This window comes from Salmo salar, chromosome ssa02, assembly GCF_905237065.1.
Source record: "Salmo salar chromosome ssa02, Ssal_v3.1, whole genome shotgun sequence".
NCBI classification, from domain to species: Eukaryota; Metazoa; Chordata; class Actinopteri; order Salmoniformes; family Salmonidae; genus Salmo; species Salmo salar.
Window position 1 is genome coordinate 35586403 of NC_059443.1, and position 26753 is coordinate 35613155.

Consider the following 26753-nt stretch of genomic DNA (forward strand, 5'->3'; position numbering starts at 1 on the left):
ATGTCATGTACAGGTGTGGTATCTTAATTTGATCACTCTGTTGTCGCTGAGAATTTTCCTGCACCGCATTCAAATGAGCCTCGGGATTTACACAAATTCACTGAAAACCCACAGTTTTCCTTCTCTCTCGCTCGATCAAACGCTAAAGCACCAGACAGAATAAATGTCCTACTACTGTAGATCCTACGACTGCAACATTTAAATGTACGAAAATGTAACTGAATTGCAGCCATACACAATAAAAACCATTGTTTTATATAGCTTAATAAGACAAAATAGATATTGGTCTCCACAACATACATGTATATCTGAAATGCAGCTGTAGGCTACACCTAAACTATGGCCTACTGTATCATATTAAAACTAATTTCCCGTTACAAATCATCACTTCCTGCTGCAGGATTATTTTATACCTGAGATGGAACTGGACAAATTAAGATCCTATACCCCACTGGGCATAACTTGTTGAATCAACGTTGTTTCAAGGTAATTTGTCAAGGTATTGTGACATGGACATTTCAACCACAGGATTATGTCATCATGGTAACCAAATTCCAACATAGACAAATATGTTGAATTTGTACCTTACTGTATATCCACTATCAGAAAACAAAAACAATAAACTGGTCAGCAGCTACTGGAGATTTGATCTACTTACAGATATTAATTTGGTCTCTCATCCAAGATTATAACCAAGCCCTGCTTATATTTGTCACTGACTATTACCAAATAGATTCCCTGTTGCTATCAAAGTCATTTCAAAGGGTAGGTTTAACAGACCAAATTAAATGTAACCATACTTTCTAAGTCATATATCATCAATATTTAGGCCTATGTAGCATTTGCGAAGTCATCAACAGCTATTGTTTCAATTTAACCCAGGGTTCAACAAAAAATAGACAATAGGCTACATACACTGAGTATAACAAACATTAGGAACACCTTCCTAATATTGAGCGGTGTGTGGACTTGATTAGCATGTATAGTATATTTCCTTAAATGAACGTTTATCAAAGACGGTTGTGTCTTATCATGTTGAATGGCTGTTGAAATAGAAGATTACCTCAATGCTATTGACTTTACTTGATCTTTCTGACCTTGGCCTCTAGCTATAGTGTTTCCTCTTTGCCACAAGATGTCACTTTAGTTCACTGGAAAGCCCCCCAGTGTCTCATCCAAGACAGAATGAACCACTTTGCAGGAGAGGGGGTAAAATTGATGCAGGGTGGTGTTTGGGCAATAAATATACAATTTATTTTTGCATAATGTGGATAGACATGATGTACTTGTTCTATAAATAGTTTGTCCTGAATATGGTTGGGTGAGGGAAAACTGGAAGTCTTTCATGTCATGATGAGAGGTGTGTGAATTTCACACTACCCCCTAATTGACACAATAGTCTAGTTTGTGGATTACTGTTGCAACTGACTTCACTGGTATTCCATTTGCAGGCAATTTAGAAAGATTATACAGTAATTTACTATGACTTAGTAGCCTTTGACAAACACATGAAAATACAGTTACAGGTCAAAACTGTTTGCTGTTTATATAAAAGAAACCATCCTTTATTCCGCATGACGACAGTTGTGTTACTTGGAATGAGGGATTGCTATGCAAACAAAAAGTTGTTACTTTTAAGAGAGGATTTAGCACCCGTCATCCCGGATATGAGCAACTCCAATGGGAAAACAAATGTGGGTTGGAATGACAGTCCGTTAGAAAAGTGCTTCTCAGGCATAGTGAGTGCTATGAGACGTGAGATACAGCCGGAGGCTCCAAGGTTGGGTCACAGCCAGATACTGTAGCTGCATCAACTGTGTAATCAACATACATCACCTTCAGAAAGTATTCACACCCCTTGACGTTGTCCACATTTTGTTGTGTTACAGCCTGAATTTAAAATTGATAAAATTTCGATTTTTTTGGTCACTGGCCTAAACATAATACCCCATAATGTCAAAGTGAAATTATATTTTTTGAATTTTTTACTAATTAATACAAAATTAAAAAGCTGAAATGTCTTGAGTCAATAAATATTCAACCACTCATTTATGGCAAGCCTAAATAAGTTCAGGAGTAAAAATTTGCTTAACAAGTCACACAATAACCTGCATGGAATCTGTACCCCACACATACAATTATCTGTAAGGTCCCTCAGTCGAGCAGTGAATTTCAAACACAGATTCAACCATAAAGACCAGGGAGGTTTTCCAATGCCTCGCAAAGAAGGGCACCTATTGATAGATGGTAAAAAAAGCAGCATTGAATATCCATTTGAGCATGGTGAAGTTATTCATTACACGTTGGATGGTGTATCAATACACACAGTCACTACAAAGATACAGGCATCCTTCCTAACTCAGTTGCTGGAGAGGAAGGAAACCGCTCAAGGATTTCACCATGATGCCAATCATGACTTTAAAACAGTTACAGACTTTAATGACTGTGATAGGAGAAAACTGATAATGGGTCAACAACATTATAGTTAGATACAGTTATACTTGAACCAGTGTTGTGTTTGTTTTACAGACAGACAATCTTACACCATACAAGTTGCAAAGGTGGAACTTGCAATGGTATCATTCTCAAAGGACAAGGTAAGAAACTGAAACAATTTGACGGATATGTATTGTATTTTATCACTGCTAAAGTTCTGGAGTGACTGGTTGTACATACAGTATATGTGCATGTAAGAGAGTGAGAGGTGAGTGTGTGTGGGGTGAGTGAGAGTAAAGAGAGAGAGAGAGAGAGAGAGAGAGAGAGAGAGAGAGCTAAAGTGAGAAAAAAGTGAAAAAGAGAGAACAGAGAGAGCGAACCGAGAGAACACACGTTTTACAGAGCACATATCAATATACAGATTACAACTTTAATTTGCTAATGGTTTTGTGGACAGACAAATAAAAGGAAGCCCGGGGGACTATTTATAGTCCTGCTACAGGGAACCACCCAGACTGAGGTTGAAGCTGGTTCGCTATTGTACATGTGACAATTTCCCTGAAAGTCTACTGTCAAATTAGGAATCCACACAGCCAGTTATAATGTGGATTGTTTAGATGGGGATTCTATGTAGATTCCAAACTATTACTTCCTGTGTGTTGACGATCATAGATCGCTGCTGTGTGGTTTCGTGATTTCCCTTCCTCCATTTCCTCTTTCTCATGCTTTCTCTCACGCCCTATACTCCCCGGGGGGAAGGCCTCTCAGTACAAAAGTGGAACTACTCTGTGTGTAGTTTGGGGAGGAGGGTAAGTGTGGGGCAGGAGAGTAAACAAGAAGTTCTGGCTCTTATCTCCTAGAGAGAGAGAAAGAGAGAACTTTTGTGAGTGTAATGTTAAATGTTCATTTTTTATTGTTTATTTCACTTTTGTATATTATCTATTTAACTTGCTTTGGCAATGTAAACATGTGATTACAATAAAGCCCATTGAATTTAATTTAATTGAGAGAGAGAGAGAGAGAGAGAGAGAGAGAGAGAGAGAGAGAGAGTGCACACTGCCCACAAAATGAGGTGGAAACTGAGCTGCACTTCCTAACCTCCTGCCAAATGTATGACCATATTAGAGACACATATTTCCCTCAGATTACACAGATCCACAAAGAATTCGAAAACAAACCCAATTTTGATAAACTCCCAAATCTACTGGGTGAAATACCACAGTGTCATACCACAGCAGCAAGATTTGTGATCTGTTGCCACAAGAAAAGGTCAACCAGTGAAGAACAAACACCATTGTAAATACAACCCATATTTATGTTCACTTATTTTCTCTTTTGTGCTTCAACTATTTGCACATCGTTACAACACTGTATATAGACATTATATGACATTTGAAATGTATTTATTATTTTGGAACTTCTGTGAGTGTAATGTTTACTGTTAATTTGTATTGTTTATTTCACTTTTGTTTGTTTTCTACTTCACTTGCTTTGGCAATGTTAACATATGTTTCCCATGCCAATAAAGCCCTTGAATTGAATTGAATTGAATTGAATTGAATTGAGAGAGAGAGAGAGAGAGAGAGAGAGAGAGAGAGAGAGAGAGAGAGCATAGAGAAAGAGAGAGAGAGAGAGAGAGGGCATAGAGAGACAGCCATGACACAGACAAATCTGCTGAGATTCTTGGCTGCTGACGTGATGTATGAACCGCTATGAGGAGAGGAAATTGGCTGGGGGAAATCTATTCTATACTACTAACACAAACTTCATGGGGCCTTGAGGGGAGAGCACTGGGGGCTTGAGGGGAGACTGGAAGCGTTGCCCAACATCAGGGAACTGTTTGAGGCAGTGCAGATGGTGAAAACACATGTTTTATATTCCCTGGACACACTTTCTCTATGGTATTTCACCATAAAGATGTGTTCTACAGACATTCCATACACTATTTCATAGAGTCCCATATACCACTACTCCTAGCTGAACACTCACAAGACTACAGCCCCAACCTCTAAATGCAGATCCTCCACACAGGAGAGAGACCTTTTAGAGAGTTGATCCTGAGTGCTGGGCTGGACCTGCAGCTGTGTGTCACTGAACAAATGTTTTAATGCTTTTTATTGGATTAGCCCACTTAAAGAGCAGTGGGCTGGTCGATGGTCCACTCCGATGGGTAATAACATTATCCTGGCTGGGATTGGCAGAGCCAGCCAGGCAGAGCCATCCTGCCATTGATCCAGACCCTACAGGGCCACTCTGATGCTGCCCTCCATCAAATCACTCATTTGTTTATGAAATATTGATATTGGCTGCGATCTCTTCCTGAAGACGGGTAAACGTGGCTAGTAAGGGAATAACATGTCTCTGAACAGGCCTTGGATTAAAATATTAAGTCGAACAAACCTGTTGCTGATTTTTCGCTAATGTCTCCTAACATTCGGGGGCTCAGCTATTCTGTGCAAACAACATGATGAATTTTGTTTCCTGTCTACTCAATGCTGATTGTCACAGAGTGGAAGTGTATAGGCATAGATTCCAATGGAAATGTCAGCCGTTGCTTCTTTTCTATTTCATCTGTATCTAGGGGAAATTTGGAGATGGAAGACAGGGATCAATACTCTGATTTTCAATAGTGCCACTGCTTACATCAACTACATGTGGTCCTGTTGAATTATGTGAATCTTCAAATTCTATATGAAAGTGAAATTAAAAATCAAGCATTTTCAGGTTTTGAAAGGTTTAACATTTGACCACATTTTGCAAATAATCTGGTATTAAAAGTCAAACATAGTCATGCGCAATATATGTTAAATAGCCTCAAATTGTAATCGCTAACTACTTTGAGACAGCTGTAGATTGTGGAGAATCACCATGCAAAACCTGTAATTCTGAGTCTTAGAGAAGACTGTTGATCTGTTTGTTGATAGCGCCCTCTGTCGTCAGAGTAGCACTTCTCATTCATGATGGAGAAATCCAGATAATCTTTTTAACCAGATGAACAAGGTAACCTTGGCTCCTTCCCCACAACGCAGATTCCCTCAATAGACCAGGCTGGCAAACAGATGCTTTTGTCGTTCCATACTGGCAGTTGGAATTGACGTGCTATCACAGGGAAAGCTCTTTATACAGGAGTAGAGCTCCATGGATCAATAGATGTTACCCAGGAAAAGCCCACAGAACCACTAATGAATACAAGAGGTTCCATGGGCTTATGCTGTATGGTTTCTGCAATAAGATCTGAACTAACCACCAACCTACAGTAGAGATAAACAGACCATGGACAGTAACAACATGGCTCCAATCCTGTATTAAAAAACATCAACAAAAAAAACACAAACTCAAATAACCTATGAATTGAGAAGTTGCAATTATTTCAATACTTACAGTGCCTTCGGAAAGTATTCAGACCTCATGATTTTTTCCACATTTTGTTACGTTACAGCTTTATTCTAAAATGTATTAAATTGTTTTCCTCATCAATCTACACACAATACCCCATAATGACACAGTGAAAATATCACATTTACATAAGTATTCAGACCCTTTAATCAGTACTTTGTTGAAGCACCTTTGGCAGCGATTATGGCCTTGAGTCTTCTTGGGTATGATGCTACATGCTTGGCACACCTGTATTTGGGGAGTTTCTCCCATACTTCTCTGCAGATCCTCTTAAGCTCTGTCAGGTTGGATGGGGAGCGTGCTGCAAAGCTATTTTCAGATCTCTCCAGAGTTGTTAGATCAGGTTTAGTCAGGGCTCTGGCTGGCCTACTCAAGGACATTCAGAGACTTGTCCTTAAGCCACTCCTGCGTTATCTTGGCTGTGTGCTTAGGGTCCTGTTGGAAGGTGAACCTTCGCCCTAGTCAGAGGTCCTGAGCGCACTGGAGCAGGTTTTCATCAAGGATGTCTGTGTACATTGCTCCGTTCATCTTTGCCTTGATCCTGACTAGTCTCCCAGTCCCTGCCCCTGAAAAACATTCCCACAGCATGATGCTGCCACCACCATGCTTCACCATAGGGATGGTGCCAGGTTTCCTCCAGACGTGGCGCTTGGCATTCAAATCAAATCAGATCAAATTGATTCATATAGCCCTTCTTACATCAGCTGATATCTCAAAGTGCTGTACAGAAACCCAGCCTAAAACCCCAAACTGCAATTAATGCAGGTGTAGAAGCACGGTGGCTAGGAAAAACTCCGTAGAAAGGCCAAAACCTAGGAAGAAACCTAGAGAGGAACCAGGCTATGAGGGGTGGCCAGTCCTCTTCTGGCTGTGCCGGGTGGAGATTATAACAGAACATGGCCAAGATGTTCAAATGTTCATAAGTGACCAGCATGGTCAAATAATAATAATCACAGTAGTTGTCGAGAGTGCAACAGGTCAGCACCTCAGGAGTAAATGTCAGTTGGTTTTTCATAGCCGATCATTGAGAGTATCTCTACCGCTCCTGCTGTCTCTAGAGAGTTGAAAACAGCAGGTCTGGGACAGGTAGCACGTTTGGTGAATAGGTCAGGGTTCCATAGCCGCAGGCAGAAGAGTTGAAACTGGAGCAGCAGCATGGCCAGGTGGACTGGGGACAGCAAGGAGTCATCATGCCAGGTAGACCTGAGGCATGGTCCTAGGGCTCAGGTCCTCCAAGAGAGAGAAAGAAAGAAAGAGAGAAAGAAAGAAAGAAAGAGAGAATTAGTGAGAGCATACTTAAATTCACACAGGACACCGGATAAGACAGGAGAAATACTCCAGATATAGCCCCCTGACACATAAACTACTGCAGCATAAATACTGGAGGCTGAGACAGGAAGGGTCAGGAGACACTGTGGCCCCATCCGATGATACCCCCAGACAGGGCCAAACAGGCAGGATATAACCCTACCCACTTTGCCAAAGCACAGCCCACACACCACTAGAGAGATATCTTCACCCACCAACTTACGATCCTGAGACAAGGCCGAGTATAGCCCACAAAGATCTCCGCCACGGCACAGGGCTGGTTTCAAGGTTTTGCTGCTAATCTACAAAGCATTACATGGGCTTGCTCCTACCTATCTTTCCGATTTGGTCCTGCTGTACATACCTACACGTACACTACGGTCACAACTCTTGAGATGTGTCTTCAGTAAAGACTTAAAGGTTGAGACTGAGTCTGCGTCTCTCACATGGGTAGGCAGACTATTCCATAAAAATTGAGCTCTATAGGAGAAAGCCCTACCTCCAGCTGTTTGCTTAGAAATTCTAGGGACAATTAGGAGGCCCGCATCTTGTGACCATAGCGTACGTGTAGGTATGTACGGCAGGACCAAATCGGAAAGATAGGTAGGAGCAAGCCCATGTAATGCTTTGTAGATTAGCAGTAAAACCTTGAAAACCAGCCCTTGCCTTAACAGGAAGCCAGTGTAGGGAGGCTAGCACTGGAGTAATATGCTAATTTTTTTTGGTTCTAGTCAGGATTATAGCAGCCGTATTTAGCACTAACCGAAGTTTATTTAGTGCTTTATCCGTCCGGGTAGCCGGAAAGTAGAGCATTGCAGTAGTCAGGCCAAAGAGTCCAATCAAAGTTTCATCAGACCAGATAATCTTTTATCTCATGGTCTGAGAGTTTTTAGGTGTCTTTTGGCAAACTCCAAGCGGGCTGTCATGTGGCTTTTACAGAGGAGTGGCTTCCGTCTGGCCACTATACCATAAAGGTCTGATTGGTGGAGTGCTACAGAGATCGTTGTCCTTTTGGAAGGTTCTCCCATCTCCACAGAGGTCCACTGGAGCCCTGTCAGAGTGACCATCGGGTTCTTGGTCACCTCCCTGACCAAGGCCCTTCCCCCCCAATTGCTCAGTTTGGCTGGACATACAGCTCTAGGAAGAGTCTTGGTGGCTCCAAACTTCTTCCATTTAAGAATGATGAAGGCCACTGTGTTCTTGGGGACCTTAAATGCTGCAGAAATGTTTTGGTACCCTTCCCCAGATGTGTGCCTCGGCACAATCCTGACTCGGAACTCTACGGACAATTCCGCGAACTCATGGCTTGGTTTTTGCTCTGACATGCAGTGTCAACTATGGGACCTTATATGTATGTATGTATGTATGTATGTATGTATGTATGTATGTATGTATGTATGTATGTGTGTGTGTGTATGTGTTTATGTGTGTGTGTGTGTGTGTGTGCCTTTCAAAATCATGTCCATTCAATTGAATTCAAGTTGTAGAAACATCTCAAGGATGATCAATGGAAACAGGATGCACCTGAGCTCAATTTCGAGTCCAGTAGCAAAGTGTCTGAATAGTTATGTAGAGAAGGTATTTCTAAAAACCTATTTTCACTGTGTCATTATGGGGTATTTTGAGTAGATTGCTAAGGATTTTTGAATGTCATCCATTTTAGAATAAGGCTATAACATCTCAAAATGTGGAAAAAGTCAAGGGGTCTGAATACTTTCCGAAGGCACTGTATATACTATAGCAAGCTATGCTAGGCTGCATGAAGAGCAAAATTACGTTCAGGGATGCACTGTTTACCCCAATTTCCCATCCTCCTGAGGAAAAGTTGCTAATGCATTTCAACTTTTTTGCATTGCATTTCACCAGTAGTCTGCAGGACAGGTTTGTGGTGTGTTTGAAGATAAGTGCTCTTTTATGGTGACTATTTAACACACCCTTTGGTCTGCAGCATTTGATCTCTTTTCAACACACCACCTGTTTTTTAGTGGTGGTAAATGTATGATCAATGAGACCCTTCTTATGGAACTCTGTCACGTCCTGACCAGTAAAAGGCGTTATTTGTCATTGTAGTTTCGTCAGGGCGTGGCAGGGGGTGTTTGTTTTGTGTGTTTCGGTGTTTTTGGTTCAGGTTCTATGTTTTCTATTTCTATGTGTATATCGAGTTTTCTATTTCTATGTTGGGTTTTTGGCAATGACCTCCAATTAGAGGCAGCTGGTTGTCGTTGTCTCTAATTGGAGGCCATATTTAGTTGTGTGTGTTTCACTTGTGTTTTGTGGGTGGTTATTTTCTGTATAGCCTGTGTGCATTGTGGAACTGTTTTTTTGTCGTTTGTTTATTTTGTTCAAGTGTTATCTTTAAATAAAGTAAGTATGAGCACTTTACCCGCTGCGCCTTGGTCCTATCCTTACGACGCCTATGACAACCTCATACCCTTGACTATGAAACTCAACCTTCAGAGTAGAGCAATGTTATCCCATAAAGCCACCCTAGTAAACAACAAGTAAACAACAAGAAATATCCTAACTCCTGTTTTCCTCACACAGCCCATAGACACATTAAGAAAGGGTGCATGGAAGACAAGAGGATGATTAAAATAGATATCTTTCCTACTGCATTGTATATTACAGACTGCACTCAATGAATTTTGACAGGCTTGATTTACGATAGTGTAGCACTGAGGCTAAAGCCCTAGCAGAACCATATAGCTACTCCACTGACCCAGAACTGCTGGCCGTCTCCACCGCTCTCCACCTCCAACACGGCTAGTGAGTGATTCCATCATGCTGATCCAAGCACTTTGGAGCTCGTCCTCAGGATATTAGCGCAGCCAAAGATTATTCATAGACTATCAAACCAAAGCTGTGGACAGGAAACGCTGACTTATGTGCAAATATCAATTCAATTAGTAGAGGCCCCGATGAGTGCGGGTGCACTAGCTTGCTTTAATGGAAATAGACGTCAACATGTTTACACAAGACAGACAAGACACACATATATACATCCAATAACAGCTGATGTGTTGCTGTTTATTGTCACGAAGCATAATGCCAAATGTTGTTTTTATTATGACTGAATTGGTATGAATTAGAAAGATTTGTCAATTAAACATCACTTCACATCCATGCTGTGACAACTGGCATGAATAATCTGTTCACAAATAGGCACAGCTCGGGAGGTAATACCATTAAAGTTCTGCTACTGCAGCATGCTTGATATGAGTTCAGAAGCAAGAGTTTGAGTGTATTGTGAAGACAAGGCACAGTGGAGAACACTGAGTGCCAAGTTGTTTTCCCGGATGGCAGAACAGCTTCCATGCTCTCTTTTATTACAATGTAGGCCAGCCTGTGTTGTAGAGAGACAAAATGAGAGCACAGCTCACCAGCTGCAATCTCAGCAAAATCATCTCTTTGGAATTGTGGGCAGCAAGGTTATTTCTCACATAAACTGTGAGTATTTGGCAGTAGGGTAAGATGCATTGAGTTAAGCTATTTAACTATGAGAGAATATTGAGTAAAATGTGGTCATAAGCTATGGTAGGAGTTAGTCACTTATAATAATAAAATGCATATACAGTTAATTAAATACTCTGCAAACACTTGGCTATGTAACACTGCCTCAAATTAGCAATACATTCAGATTTCATTACAGTGAATCTAATTGCAACCAAAGTTTATTGCTAGGACAAACTGCATGGTGTATTCACAAAACGTCATCACCATTTACCTTAATTACGCACACATCCTCTTTAAGGTGGTCAAATAGGAACCTTAAAGAGAATAACCCCTCAGGGGTGATTTAGAATAACCCCTCAGGTTGATAACATAATGATCCCTATTTGTCTGACTTGTTGCACCTCTATCAGCATCACTCTGAGTGTATGCACAGTGCCACGTTCTTGTGCCTTTCCCAGTAGTGGCAGTCCTCAGGGAAGCTCCAGTTGGCCTCACTCTTTTTATGGTTACTGACAGCATGCACCACGAACCCCTCCAGCTGCTTCTCCAGGGCCTCCGCCATGGCCTGGGCACCGCCCTTCTTCTCTAGCCCCTCCATCAGTTGCTGGATGCAGTCGCGGGACACCGGTTGGGGACTGGTGCTGTAGGAAACCAGCAGGTTGGTATCGTTCTCTTGCAGCACTTCAAACCAGTTCTGACCGGCCATGTGTTGGAAGTGGTACCCCGGCACGCCAGTTACGATAGCTGCTGCCAGAGGGGTTGACCACTCGAACCGACCAGCTCATCCAGTCGTATTTCCTGGTGAGGAATTCCTGTAATTCCTGAGCCGTGTCCTGACGATTGCGTTCCTGTTTTTCCTGGAGAAGATGCCGGGGGCCAAGGCAGGCCTGTTCAGGGAAGGCTGCTACGCAGGCCTCGATGCATGCCTTCATCTTTGATTCCATTTGTTTAATTTTGCTGCTCCAGTCATGGATGGTTTTCTGTTCCTCATCGGAGCCCTTGGTGAGGGCACAGTGGCCCAGCAGGGCAATCAGGCCCAGGTAGAAGAGCTCCTTCATCCTCACACAGAAGTACTCCAGTACACACCTGTTTCTCGCCTCATACCTGAGACAGATGGAGAACCAACCACTCAGCTGTTGTGAATAACAATAAAATTAATCATCCTATTTACCATAATCACAAGTTAACAGTTCAAATTCATGTGTTCTCAAACTAAAATACTCAACAAACACCATGCTCCACAGATGCATAAAGGTACATTTAGCATGGTTAAGAACACTTTACCTCTCCACCACCTCCAAGACTCCCCAAAGCTGTTGGTGCCTATCAGAGCATCATACAGCACATACAGGTTCTTCTCCCCTCCGGTCTTGGAGAAGTGCTCCAAAAACAGCCTCTTCTTGACCTCCTGAAACTGTGGCTTGGCCTCCAGAATGTCCATGTACTTACGGAACTGGTTCCTGATGTTCACCTCCACCGAGAAGTACTGGGAATCCAGCCGGCCCTTCTTAATCTCACAGTCAATGTCCTCCAGCTGGATGGACAGTATGTCCAGCTTGTTCCTCACCTCCAGGAACTGCTCTTTGACATAGAAGACCTCTTTGCTTTTCACGGTGTCCAGGGCTAGTCGTAGGAAAGGGGCGGCTGGCTTACAGAGAGGGAAGAGCTCCGCTACTGTGCTGGCCAACACCTCAGCCCTTCACCTCAAAACTCTCCATCACAGCCTCGATGGCATCTTTCTTCTGGCCTAACACCTTCTCCAGAGGACTTGCCATGCTCTGGAGGGAGAATCAATATAAAGTTGAACTTTGTATCAATGCCCGTTTAAGTGTGCCGGTCTTCAGAAATCATGCTCAAAATCAGGACGGAAAAGCTGCACATTGCTCTCAAGTAAAGTGGTTGAATGCCCTATAATAACAATTTACATTCAACCCCTTATGGGGGCACAGTCTGTGAGTTTTCCCTGCAGAGTAACACAGATAAAATTATAAATTCGGATATTGCTATTGGACATTTACAAATTAGATTGATAACCTTGTTAAAGACCAAAACACACATTTATGAGCCACATCACTATTACATCTTAAAGAGGCAATTAGCAGTTCCTACATACATTTTTTGGACTTATAAAGTAATGATATGTATCCATTGATTCTTAAATAATATAACTTATAAATTGAAACTTAGCCTCATAAGCTAAGTTCAACTGTTGTACATCATCAGAACGTAAAATATAAGCTTGTTTTACTTCAATGTTTTTCAACAAAGTAAATGTAAACAAACACTTTAAAGCCTCAAAACTTGGTTAAATTATAATTATTATATTATGGATGGTCATTCCTTACATCCATATATCTGTTTATGATTTTTATTTTCATGTCACATTTCTCCAGCCCCATCCCTCAGTTTTTTACCAAAACAGTGGTGGGGAAAACAGTGGTCAGTGGTCCTTGTTGTTGTCTCCACCCCCTCCAGGTGTCGCTTGTTTTTGCCAGTGTATTTATCCCTGTGTTTCCTGTCTCTCTGTGCCAGTTCATCTTGCATGTTCCATGTCAGCCAGAGTTTTTCCCTGTACTCCTGCCTTTGCAATTTTCCTTTTTCTAGTCCTCCTGGTTTAGACCATTGCCCGTTCTGGACTCTGTACCCGCCTGCCTGACCATTTTGCCTGCCTTGACCTCGAGCCTGTCTGCCACTCTGTACCTCCTGGACTCTGAACTGGTTTTGCCCTTTTGCCTGTCCACGACCATTCTCTTGCCTACTCCTTTTTGGATTATTAAACATCTTAAAGGTGTAGTTTAGAGAAACTAACAAGGTTAGCTAGCCAGCTATATTCGTTCGCAGCGACGCCGTTTTCCAAACAAACTCAACACCACAGCCACTGCTAGCTAGCCAACTTTACCAACTAGCAGTACTGTAGAAACTAAATACATTACAACGGAACGATTTGATTAGTGTAATGTTATCTAGCTACATAGTTGTCTTTGTATCAAAGATAAAAGTGTAGTACAGAGAAACTATCGAGATTAGCTAGCCAGCTACATTTTCAAACAAAGTCAACAACGCAGCCACTGCTAGCTGGCCAACTTTACCAGCTAGCAGTACTGTATCATTTTAGTCAATAAGATTTTTGCAACGTAAGCTTAACTTTCTGAACATTCGAGATGTGTAGTCCACTTGTGTAGCTAGCAGGACTGACTTTGTGTTAGCTAGCCAACGTTTAATTACTTCTGCGTTATGAAAGGAACTAGATACGGACACGAATGATCCATTGGTAGTTTGTTGTAACCAAGTATTGGTGCTAACCGTGTGTTATTGGATGCTAGCATGCTAGTTAGCTACGGCGTCATAGGATACGGTGCACTGGTGTAACGCCCTGGCCATAGAGAGGGGTTTTTGTTCTTTATTTTGGTTAGGCCAGGGCGTTCTATGTTCTTTTTCTATGTTTTTGTATTTCTTTGTTTTGGGCCGTGTCTGGCTCCCAATCAGGCACAGCTGAAGTTCGTTGTTGTTGATTGGGATTCACACATAAGTGCATGTTTTTCCATTTGGGTTTTGTGGGTAATTGTTTCTGTCATTGTGTTTCACCTGACAGGACTGTTTGGCTGTCAGTTTCTTGTTTTGTTTTGTATAGTGTTCTTTCTATAATTAAATATGATGAACACTAACTCCGCTGCATTTTGGTCCACTCTATCTCAAGACAGCCGTTACAGAATTACCCACCAAACAAGGACCAAGCAGCAGAGGAAGGAGCAGCACCAGGAGAGCAGCATGATGGACTCATGGACGTGGGAACAAATACTGGATGGAGAGGGACCATGGACTCAGGCTGGGGAGTATCGCCTCCCGCAATGGGAGATTGAAGCGGCGAGAGCGGAGAGGCGATGGTATGAGGAGAGGGAGCGCAACAGGCACGAGAGGCAGCCCCAAGATTTTTTTTTGGGGGGGCACACGGGACAGTCGGCGGTGCTGAGGTCGGAACCAGAGCCAGTCGGGTTGACGTTGGAGGTGAGCGAAGGGTGCAAAGCAGAGACAGTAAGGAGTTGATGGGGAGATTGGAGGAGAGAGAGATGAGAGACCTGCTGGTTTGGTGCATAAGGCACGGCATTCGCCCTACGGAGCGTGTCAGTGAATTGATGTCACCTGAGTCAGTTCTCCATACTCGTCCTGAGGTGCGTGCTGGCCGTCTGTTGAAGACTGTGCCTGCGCCCAGAAACAGGCCTCCTGCATGTCTTCCCAGCCCTGCACGTCCTGTGCCTACGCCCAGAAACAGGCCTCCTGCATGTCTTCCCAGCCCTGCACGTCCTGTGCATACGCCCAGAACCAGGCCTCCTGCAAGTCTTCCCATCCTGGTCAGTCCTGTGCCTCCTCCTAGGACCAGGCCACCAGTGGGTCTCCCCATCCTGGTCTGTCCTGTGCCTGCTCCACGGACCAGGCCTCCAGTGGGTCTCCCCATCCTGGTCAAGCCCGTGCCTCCTCCTCGGACCAGTCCTCCAGTGGGTTTCCCCATCTTGGTTAAGCCTGTGCCTCCTCCTTGGACCAGGCCTCCAGTAGGTCTCCCCATCCTGGTTAAGCCTGTGCCTCCTCCTCGGACCAGGCCTCCAGTGGGTCTCCCCATTCTGGTCTGTGCTGTGCCTGCTCCACGGACCAGGCCTCCAGTGGGTCTCCCCATCCTGGTCAGTCCTGTGCCTCCTCCTAGGACCAGGCCACCAGTGGGTCTCCCCATCCTGGTCCGTCCTGTGCCACCTCCCAGGACTAGGCCTCCAGTGGGTCTCGCCAGTCCGGAGCCGCCAGAGCGGCCCGCCTGTTCGGAGCCGCCAGAGCGGCCCGCCTGTCCGGAGCCGCCAGAGCGGCCCGCCTGTCCGGAGCCGCCAGAGCGGCCCGCCTGTCCGGATCCGCCAGAGCGGCCCGCCTGTCCGGATCCGCCAGAGCGGCCCGCCTGTCCGGATCTGCCAGAATGGCCCGCCAGCCGGGCGCAGCCATCGCCGCCCGCCAGCCGGGCGCAGCAAGGGTCATCCGCCAGTCGGGCGCAGCCATCGCCGCCCGCCAGCCGGGCGCAGCAAGGGACACCCGCCAGCCGGGCGCAGCCATCGCCGCCCGCCAACCGGGTGCAGCCAGGGTCGTCCGCCAGCCGGGCACAACAAGGGTCGCCCGCTAGCCGGGCGAAGTCAGGGTCGGCCACCAGACCTTCGGCGCGGCCAGGTGCGCCACCTAAGTGGCCGACGCCAAGGGTGGAACAGAGGCCACGTCCCGCACCTGAGCCGCCGCCGTAAGAAGGCCCACCCGAACCCTCCCCTACAGTGTCAGGTTTTGCGGCCGGAGTCCGCACCTTGGGGGAGGGGGGTACTGTAATGCCCTGGCCATAGAGAGGGGTTTTTGTTCTTTATTTTGGTTAGGCCAGGGTGTTACATTGGGTGGGCGTTCTATGTTCTTTTTCTATGTTTTTGTATTTCTTTGTTTTGGGCCGTGTGTGGCTCCCAATCAGGCACAGCTGAAGTTCGTTGTTGTTGATTGGGAGTCACATATAAGTGCATGTTTTTCTGTTGGGGTTTTGTGGGTAATTGTTTCTGTCATTGTGTTTCACCTGACAGGACTGTTTGGCTGTCAGTTTCTTGTTTTGTTTTGTAGAGTGTTCTTTCTATAATTAAATATGATGAACACTAACTCCACTGCGTTTTGGTCCACTCTCTCTCACGACAGCCGTTACAACTGGGTGGGTTTCACGGAAGAATACTGTACCAAATTATCTAGCTGAATAAACTAAGTTTGAGCCTATTCCTGGAAACATTGAACCACTGTAGTTTACATCAATTATAATTTCTGAAGTGGAAGTTGGAAGAGTTATATTTGAGTGTATCAGTGAAAGGTTAGTGAGGGAGGCCCTGCTCTCTCGCTTCCCCAGTTGTTTAGTTAATTTTCATTCCAATCTACTTTGCATTAGCATAGCCTCTTCTGTAGCCTGTCAACTATGTGTCTGTCTATCCCTGTTCTCTCCTCTCTGCACAAGCCATACAAATGCTTCACACCGCGTGGCTGCTGCCACTCTAACCTGGTGGTCCCAGCGTGTACGACCCACGTGGAGCTCCAGGTCTCCGGAAGCCTCTGGAACTGCCGGTCTGCGGCCAACAAGGCAGAGTTCATCTCAGCCTATGCTACCCTCCAGTCCCTCGACTTCTTGGCGCTGACGGAAACATGGATTACCACAGAAAACACTGCTACTCCTACTGCTCTCTCCTCGTCTGACCACGTGTTCTCGCATACCCCGAGAGCATCTCGTCAGCGGGGTGGTGGCACTGGAATCCTCATCTCTCCCAAGTGGACATTCTCTCTTTCTCCCCTGACCCATCTGTCTATCTCCTCCTTTGAATTCCATGCTGTCACAGTCACTAGCCCATTCAAGCTTAACATCCTTATCATTTATCGCCCTCCAGGTTCCCTTGGAGAGTTCATCAATGAGCTTGACGCCTTGATAAGTTCCTTTCCTGAGGATGGCTCACCCCTCAAAGTTCTGGGTGACTTTAACCTCCCTACGTTTACGTTTGACTCATTTCTCTCTGCCTCCTTTCCACTCCTCTCCTCTTTTGACCTCACCCTCTCACCGTCCCCCCCTACTCAAAAGGCAGGCAATACGCTTGACCTCATCTTTACTAGATGCTGTTCTTCTACTAATCTCACTGCAACTCCCCTCCAAGTCTCCGACCACTACCTTGTATCCTTTTCCCTCTTGCTCTCCTCCAACAATACTTACTCTGCCCCTACTCAGATGGTATTGCGCCGTCGCAACCTTCACTCTCTCTCTCCTGCTACTCTCTCCTCTTCCATCCTGTCATCTCTTCCCTCTGCTCAATCCTACTCTAACCTATCTCCTGATTCTGCCTCCTCAACCCTCCTCTCCTCCCTTTCTGCATCCTTTGACTCTCTATGTCCCCTATCCTCCCGGCCGGCTCGGTCCTCCCCTCCTGCTCCGTGGCTTGACGACTCATTGCGAGCTCACAGAACAGGGCTCCGGGCAGCCGAGCGGAAATGGAGGAAAACTAGCCTCCCTGCGGACCTGGCATCTTTTCACTCCCTCCTCTCTACATTTTCTTCCTCTGTTTCTGCTGCTAAAGCCACTTTCTACCACTCTAAATTCCAAGCATCTGCCTCTAACCCTAGGAAGCTCTTTGCCACCTTCTCCTCCCTCCTGAATCCTCCTCCCCCTCCCCCTCCTCCCTCTCTGCGGATGACTTCGTCAACCATTTTGAAAAGAAGGTTGACAACATCCAATCCTCATTTGTTAAGTCAAACGACACCGCTGGTCCTGCTCACATTGCCCTACCCTATGCTTTGACCTCTTTCTCCCCTCTCTCTCCAGATGAAATCTTGCGACTTGTGATGGCCGGCCGCCCAACAACCTGCCCGCTTGACCCTATCCCCTCCTCTCTTCTCCAGACCATTTCCAGAGACCTTCTCCCTTACCTCACCTCGCTCATCAACTCATCCTTGACCGCTGGCTACGTCCCTTCCGTCTTCAAGAGAGCGAGAGTTGCACCCCTTCTCAAAAAACCTACACTCGATCCCTCCGATGTCAACAACTACAGACCAGTATCCCTTCTTTATTTTCTCTCCAAAACTCTTGATAGTGCCTTCCTTGGCCAGCTCTCTTGCTATCTCTCTCAGAATGACCTTCTTGATCCAAATCAGTCAGGTTTCAAGACTGGTCATTCAACTGAGACTGCTCTTCTCTGTGTAATGGAGGCTCTCCGCACTGCTAAAGCTAACTCTCTCTCCTCTGCTCTCATCCTTCTAGACCTATCTGCTGCCTTTGATACTGTGAACCATCAGATCCTCCTCTCCACCCTCTCCGAGTTGGGCATCTCTGGCGTGGCTCACTCTTGGATTGCGTCCTACCTGACAGGTCGCTCCTACCAGGTGGCGTGGTGAGAATCTGTCTCCGGACCACGTACTCTCACCACTGGTGTCCCCCAGTGCTCAGTTCTAGGCCCTCTCCTATTCTTGCTATACACCAAGTCACTTGGCTCTGTCATATCCTCACATGGTCTCTCCTATCATTGCTACGCAGATGACACACAATTCATCTTCTCCTTTCCCCCCTCTGATAACCAGGTGGCGAATCGCATCTCTGCATGTCTGGCAGACATATCAGTGTGGATGACGGATCACCACCTCAAGCTGAACCTCGGCAAGACGGAGCTGCTCTTCCTCCCAGGGAAGGACTGCCCGTTCCATGATCTCGCCATCACGGTTGACAACTCCATTGTGTCCTCCTCCGAGAGTGCTAAGAGCCTTGGCGTGACCCTGGACAATACCCTGTCATTCTCCGCTAACATCAAGGCGGTGACCCGATCCTGTAGGTTCATGCTCTACAACATTCGCAGAGTACGACCCTGCCTTACACAGGAAGCAGCGCAGGTCCTAATCCAGGCACTTGTCATCTCCCGTCTGGATTACTGCAACTCGCTGTTGGCTGGGCTCCCTGCCTTTGCCATTAAACCCCTACAACTCATCCAGAACGCCGCAGCCCGTCTGGTGTTCAACGTTCCCAAGTTCTCTCACGTCACCCCGCTCCTCCGCACACTCCACTGGCTTCCAGTTGAAGCTCGCATCTGCTACAAGACCATGGTGCTTGCCTACGGAGCTGTGAGGGGAACGGCACCTCCGTACCTTCAGGCTCTGATCAGTCCCTACACTCAAACAAGGGCACTGCGTTCATCCACCTCTGGCCTGCTGGCCCCCCTACCTCTGCGGAAGCACAGTTCCCGCTCAGCCCAGTCAAAGTGGTTGTTCCACTGGATATCATAATTTGTAAGTCGCTCTGGATAAGAGCGTCTGCTAAATGACGTAAATGTAAATGTTAAACTCCAACCATCTGCCTCCTGTGTCTGCATCTGGGTCTCGCCTTGTGTCGTTATAGTAATAGTTTCTACTGCTGATTGCCCCTTTAATGATTGACAGTCAGTAAAAAGAAAAACATTGAATTTCATAATTTAATCAATAAAATGCAGTAGTCAGTTAGCAAGTGTAATCACTGGCCTGGAATGCCATTATTTACAGACATGTTTTATAGATGCTTGTATACAAGAGCTACATTATTATGTCTGATATTGTGAAGGTTGAAGGTACAAATCTGTATAATATTGAATGAGATGCAACATTTGCATGTAAAACAAATGACAATCTAAAGCCAAAAGGGGATGATACATTTATCATGTCATAAAATTACTGAAATAGACAGAGGTGTGAGCAGCCCTTCACTGGGTCTGTTTATGCCTCATTTGGTTTCAGAACGACCAAGTCCAAGCAATAGATATAAAAAAATCCCCTTTCATCCATTGTCTGCAAACTCTAATAGGCTAAATTATTACGCCCTTGATCAATCCACAATCTGTCGAGGATGGACGGTCATACATACAGACATTTTCAAATACCTGATGTCCAATTAACCAAGCCTTAATAAATTAACACCAATTGTATGTGTTTTATTTGAATATCTTGGATTATATTTTTAAGAACAGTCTGTGTTGTAATTTCCAATGTTTGAAAAAAAAGATGATCAATTTACAGCAAATTCTGAAACTGACTTTATTTTACTTTTAACAATTAATAACTATTGCAGTTGGGTAGGTTGAATAATATAATAATTCAGTGTTTGCATTCATGCCCATGTTTGATGGAGACGCACTGTATGGGTACATTTACACATGCATTTAGCTAAGTCCCATGAGAAACATTGGGCACATCTTGCAGTCTTTACCCCTGTCTTGTTGTTAGAGAAACCCATTCCTCTTACAACAGCATAGTGTTACTTTACCTGGTAGTGGCTTGACTTGTCCTTTACGCCCAATCAGCCCCAACAGCTGCAGTTAAGATTTTTTTTCTCACGTTTTCTCAAATATTCCAAAGACTCTCTCTTCGCTGTGATGTTGAGGATAAGTCCTAAACGAGAGGAGGAATCACCACCACGCATTAAATATCTGCAGTTTGCCTTGTGGAGACAAAGAGAGAGAGGGGGAGAGAGAGAGAGAGAGAGCGTGAGGGAGAGAGAGATACAACCCATATTTATGTTAATTTCTTTTTCTTTTTATACTTTAACTATTTGCACATTGTTACAACACTGTATGTACCCATAATATAACATTTGATATGACTCTATTCCTTTGGAACTTTTGTGAGTGTAATGTTAACTGTTCATTTTTTATTTTTTATTTCACTTTTGTATATTATCTATTTAACTTGCTTTGGCAATGTAAAAATGTGTTTACAATAAAGCCCATTGAATTCAATTTAATTTCATAGAGAGAGAGAGAGAGAGGAGCGCACACTATGCGGTGGAATATTTTTGGATTCCCTCTCCCCTGTCTCAACCGTCAGTGCTTACATGAAGAGGATTTTGGTAAGATCTTATGAGAGAGGGAAAGACAGATGTGACTTTAATTTTCACTGATTCTCAGGTACAGGCATTTGGCTGAAGATCTTGTAAGAGACTATTGCGCACTTTGTGTGAAAGAGTCAGCTCTTGAAAATGGGTGCGGGATGTGCACACATTGTATATTCTGAAATGATTAAAAAAAACTCAGTAAGTACAGCACGTTTGTATAAATGTGTGACAGTGTAACATGTTTTAGCGGTTAAGACATTGATCGATGGCTGAGACGTCAATACCTTTTACCGAGTCCATCTCCCCGACAGGGAAAGCTTTACTCTGCTACCTATAGCACATACAATATTTTCTAGCCTAGTGTTTTTGTACAACCAGCATTGTATTCAAGATTTGACTTATTGAAATCCAATTAATGAGGTCTAGTGCACAATTTGGGAATGTGCATGACTGTTACATGTAGAAAATAACTAAAGCTTTCGACCTCATAATCAAAATAATATTGTGCCATATTGTGCCTATAATATTGTATAGGCCTATATGACAGTTAAATTACATTGATAATATTGGTCCATTTTTACAGGTTTTTTTTTACAATGAAATTAAAAACCTCCCTAGTGTCTAAAACAATGAATTGCATCAGTTTTAATATCTCTGTCTCTCTCTCTCTCTCTCTCTCTCCTCGAGTGCGCGCCATAGACTCATTAACTACTCCCCATCCCCGTATGATCAGAAATCATAATTTATAAATCATCATAATCTGATTATAAATTTCCTGAATGAACAATTGCACCTTTTTTATTAATTTAAATGTTATGAAACTGATTACACAACACAATAGAATTTGGCATTTATTTGCAGTTGAATAAAACAAATATCCTATTTTTAGATGTCTTTGAAGCATGCAGCAGCCAGTCTCAAAAGATTACTTCTGACTGATGCATAAAGTTGTGGGAGCTGCACACATAGGCCAATTTCACATAAAACAAGTGCTTCCAACACGTCATGAAGTTATGCAGGTAAGACAATATCTTATGTCTCAGACAGTTGGCCTACTCGTCTTAATACATTTCAGTTTTGATCCACTGACGCAGGGGACAGGGTGTGGGGGGAAACCTATTTTTCTGACTGGTATGGGCACGCATATCACAGAGGTGAAGCCTATATCTGTGTGTGCTGTCTCGATGTCTCCTCTTTAACAGTGCAGTGGCCTAAAAACAAAAGCAGACGCTTAAGTAAGCCTACTCTCATAGTAACATATTTGACCAAATAATGTATTTTTCATTTAGGCCCACCATGAGGCTTATCAAAACGGCCCATAGGCCTATACATTGATTTACTAATACAGTGAGGTAAACACCAGGCCCTCTGGTGGAAATATACACTCTTAGAAAAAAGGATTCCAAAAGGGTTCTTCGGCTGTCCCCATAGGAGAACCATTTTGGTTCCATGTCGAACCCTCTGTAGAAACGGTTTCAACTGGAAACAATAAAGGGTTCTTCAAACGGTTCTCCTACTGTATGGGGACAGCCAAAGAACCCCCTAAATATTACCTTTTTTCAAGAAGTGCAGGCACAACATCTTCACAGTATTACATTCACTTATATGGCATCATGTGTGGGTGCCCACAGTAGCACAGTGTTACCAAATGTTTACTTATCAGGATTCTACGTCTATTCTGACACCTAGAGGTATGAAATAATACTACAGCAGGGGTCTCCAACCCTGTTCCTGTAGAGCTACCCTCCTGTAGGTTTTCGCTTCAACCCCAGTTGTAACTAACCTGGTTCAGTTTATCAATCAGCTAATTATTAGAATCAGGTGTGCTAGATTAGGGTTGGAAAACCTGCAGGAAGGTTGCTCTACAGGAACAGAGATGGAGAGACATGTACTACAGCCACTACCAGATTGGCTTTATTCAACACATGGGTCCAATCCCAAAAGGACCCCTAGACCCTATACTATACCCTATGCATTTGTGGAGATCTGATCATATTAGACATCTGCAATCAATATAGTAATAGCTCCACCTTGCCTTCTGATAGGCTAAGTGGAAGTTTCACCATATTGCTTATAAGCCTTAAACAAATCAAATCATCTCAGATCTTCGCAAGTGCATAGGGTCTGGAGGTCCATTTGGGAAAGGAGCAAAGCTCAGGTAAAAAGTTAGATGTAAACCCGCCTCAGTCTTCTGAAAACCTAACGCTGGGATAGAGTTTTATTTTTCAGCGAGACAATTACACACATTTTAATTCCCAAGGCACACCAGAATGGCTTTCCAAGAGGTGTTGCTTAATGGTCTAGTCTCAGTGCTTGAGCAATTTTGACAAAAACACTGGATATATGTTGACGCAAGAGTTGTGCAAAGTTGTTGTTTCCTCCAAGTATTAACTAAGGGGGTAGAGACTTATCCAAGTATGATTTTTCTGTTTATTTTGTATTTGTTTTGAAACATTTCTTTAACTTTTTTCACTTTGAAAATGTAGAGTAGGTTGTGTAGATATGTAGGGGAAAAAATCAGGTGTGCTTCTAGATATGAATTGAATCCCTTTTTAGATACAATTTTAAGGCATCAAGATGTTAACTTCCTATTCCATGCTCAAAAAAATGTCAATTATTATGTTTTATACTAATACAATTGCTTAGAGAAAGAGATTGTCTCAAAATATATGGTAAAAAAATATTGATAGCCCTGTTTTCAATTCTCAGCCTCCCTTTGATTATTTTTCTAATTATATTATATTGTCTTTTTTTTATTTTTATCAAAGTACAAATAATTTTAGACCTGAATGTATGTATTGCCCCTCATCATCATTTTGAGATAAACCAAGTTAAAATGATGATACTATTTTGAATGCCTCAAGATATTTTAATGCATAAAATCAACCTAATATAAGTGATATTGCCTTCTCTGTGGCTCAGTTGGTAGAGCATGGTGTTTGCAACGCCAGCATGGTGTGTGCAACGCCAGGGTTGTGGGTTTGATTCCCACGGGGGGCCAGTACAAAAAAATTAAAAACAAAAAAAATGCATGAAATTAAATGTATGCATTCACTACTGTAAGTCGCTCTGGATAAGAGCGTCTGCTAAATGACTAAAATGTAAAATGTAAATATTGAACTTCAATCTTTATTGATAGTGCTGCGAAGTACAACCAGGCAACAAAGAACAACATAATAAAATTAGGCTATGATGTTTAGATGAGGAGCATATATTTTCAGGAAGCCCTATAGAGGTAAATATATTCCCATCTATTCATTTTAATAGTGCAGAATTATAACTATTTAACAGCTATACATATCGGTTGTAACAATATTAGAGACAGGGACTGGTACCACAGAATAGCAATTCCATTGAATATAGGGTAATGAATCACAGATATGGAGAGCTCTCTTGGATCTGTGATCATAGAAATGGAACCATGAATACTGGAAATCTGAGTAGTGGGGTTAATAGCACAGAAAAGATCAAATCAAACTGCAGTGCTTTAGAGCACAAGAACAAATGAAGTAAAGAACAGAGAACAGCACTTTGTGAACCCTTTCTTAGGCAAAGACACAGTAAGGGGACACGGAATATGGACCACACTGTTGGTTGATGAGAGGATACTGATCAAAATCAAAACTATTATGGCAAAACATCTAGAAAAAATCCACATAATATATTTTAGAGTAATGTTTTATTACTTTTGGTGTAAATTGCTTCAAAATATGAAAAATATATAATAGATTACGTAAAAAGAAAGATATGTGCAGAGTTACCAGAATTACCAGCCTCAAAAATTACTGCCCAAATAAATGTTTCACGGAGTTCAAGTTCAACACATCTCAACGTCAACTGTTCAGAGGAAAATGTGTGAATCAGGCCTTTATGGTCGAATTTCTGAAAAGAAACCACTACTAAAGGACAACAATAAGAAGAAGAGACTTGCTTGGGCCAAGAAACACGAGCAATTGACATCAGACTGGTGGAAATCTGTCTGATTACTCAAAATCTGCTGTGTCTTTGTGAGACGCCATCTTTCCTTAGAGTTGTCATATTAGTTAGCAGGCCAATCCGTGCTGACGCTACAGACCTTTTTGTGAGAATAACAATTTTCGGGATGTCTCCTGGTCTGACTAACAGTGCTGTAGCTCTGCCACTTTCCACCGCAGATGCGGAAGGGCAACATAGGTGGATACGGAGGATTGAGACGCAGCCCTTGCAAAAAAAAGATATCTGGTGTGTTTACGGACATATTCAATCACTCCCTATTCCAGTCTGCTGTCCTCACATGCTTAAAGATGGCCACCATTGTTCCTGTACCGAAGAAGGCAAAGAGAACATAACTAAATGACTATTGCCCTGTAGCACGCACTTATGTCATCATGAAGTGCTTCGAGAGACTAGTCAAGGATCATATCACCTCCACCTTACTTGCCACTCTAGACCCATTTCAGTTTGCATACTGCACCAACAGGTCCACAGACAATGCAATCGCCATCACACTGCACACTGCCCTATCCCATCTGGACAAGAGGAATACCTATGTAAGAATGCTGTTCATTGACTACAGCTCAGCATTCAACACCATAGTACCCTCCAAGCTCATCATTAAGCTTAAGGCCCTGTGCAATTGTGTCCTGGACTTTCTGACAGGTCACCCCCAGGTGGTGAGGGTAGGAAACAACATCTCCACTTGGCTGATCCTCAACACTGGGGCCACACAAGAGTGCCTGCTCAGCCCCCTCTTGTACTCCCTGTTCACCCATGACTGCGTGGCCATGCACGCCTCCAACTCAATCATGAAGTTTGCAGACGACACAACAGTAGTGGGCTTGATTACCAACAACGATGAGACAGCCTACAGGGAGGAGGTGAGGGCACTTAGAGCGTGGTGTCAGGTGTAATTCAGATGTTGGCCACTAGATGGCAGCAGTGCATGTGTAAAGTTTTAGACTGATCCAATGCATTTCCATTCAAAATGTTGTATCAAGACCGCCCAAATGTGCCTAATTTGTTTTAATAACTTTTCATGTTCAAAATTGTGCACTCTCCTCAGATAATAGCATGGTATTCTTTCACTAAACTAACAACTGTAAATTGGACAGTGCAGTTAGATTAACAAGAATTTAAGCTTTTTGCCAATATCAGATATGTCTATGTCCTGGGAAATGTGTTACTTTCAACCTAATGCTAATCGCATTATCCCACATTAGCTCAACCGTGCCGTGGAAGGGACGCTGATCCTGAAGAAGTTTTTAATGTTCTACTAGAATGAGGAGTGACAATGACAAAGCGCAGAAATTATTGTTCCAAAATTGGAGAGCACATTGGGAGGGATCTTTTACAGTGTTTTCAGAAAGTATTGACACCCCTTCACTTTTTACAGATTTTGTTGTGTTACAGCCTGAATTTAAAATTGGTTAAATTTAGATTTTGTGTCACTGATCTACAAATACCTCATAATGTCAAAGTACAATTTTGTTCATAGAAAATGATAGAAATTAATAAAAAATGTAAAGCTGAAATGTCTTCAGTCAGTAATTATTCAACCCCTTTGCTTTGGCAAGGCTAAATAAGTTCAGGAGTAAAAATGTGCTTAATAAAACACATAACATGTTGCAGGTACTCATTCCGTGTTCAATAAACAAGATTTTTTACTGACCTCTCCATTCCTGTACTCCACACATACAATTATCTTTACTTTCCCTCAATCGAGTAGTGAATTTCAAGCACAAAAAACAGGGTTTTTTTCAATGCCTCACAAAAAATGGCACCGATTGGTAGATGTGTAAAAAAAAAC

At 43.4% G+C, this 26753-nt stretch overlaps 1 long non-coding RNA gene and 1 pseudogene across 1 annotated transcript; both read right to left on the bottom strand.

Annotated features, from left to right (window-relative positions):
* Window positions 1-7016: 7016 nt before the first annotated feature.
* Window positions 7017-26753, bottom strand: LOC106581409 (uncharacterized). Its single transcript, XR_006760885.1, has 3 exons — window positions 26616-26753; window positions 20402-20575; window positions 7017-7062 (listed from the first exon to the last, which is right to left on the bottom strand). It is a non-coding gene; the product is annotated as an uncharacterized lncRNA (long non-coding RNA).
* LOC123723691 (protein rapunzel-like) lies at window positions 8665-13793 on the bottom strand (annotated as a pseudogene).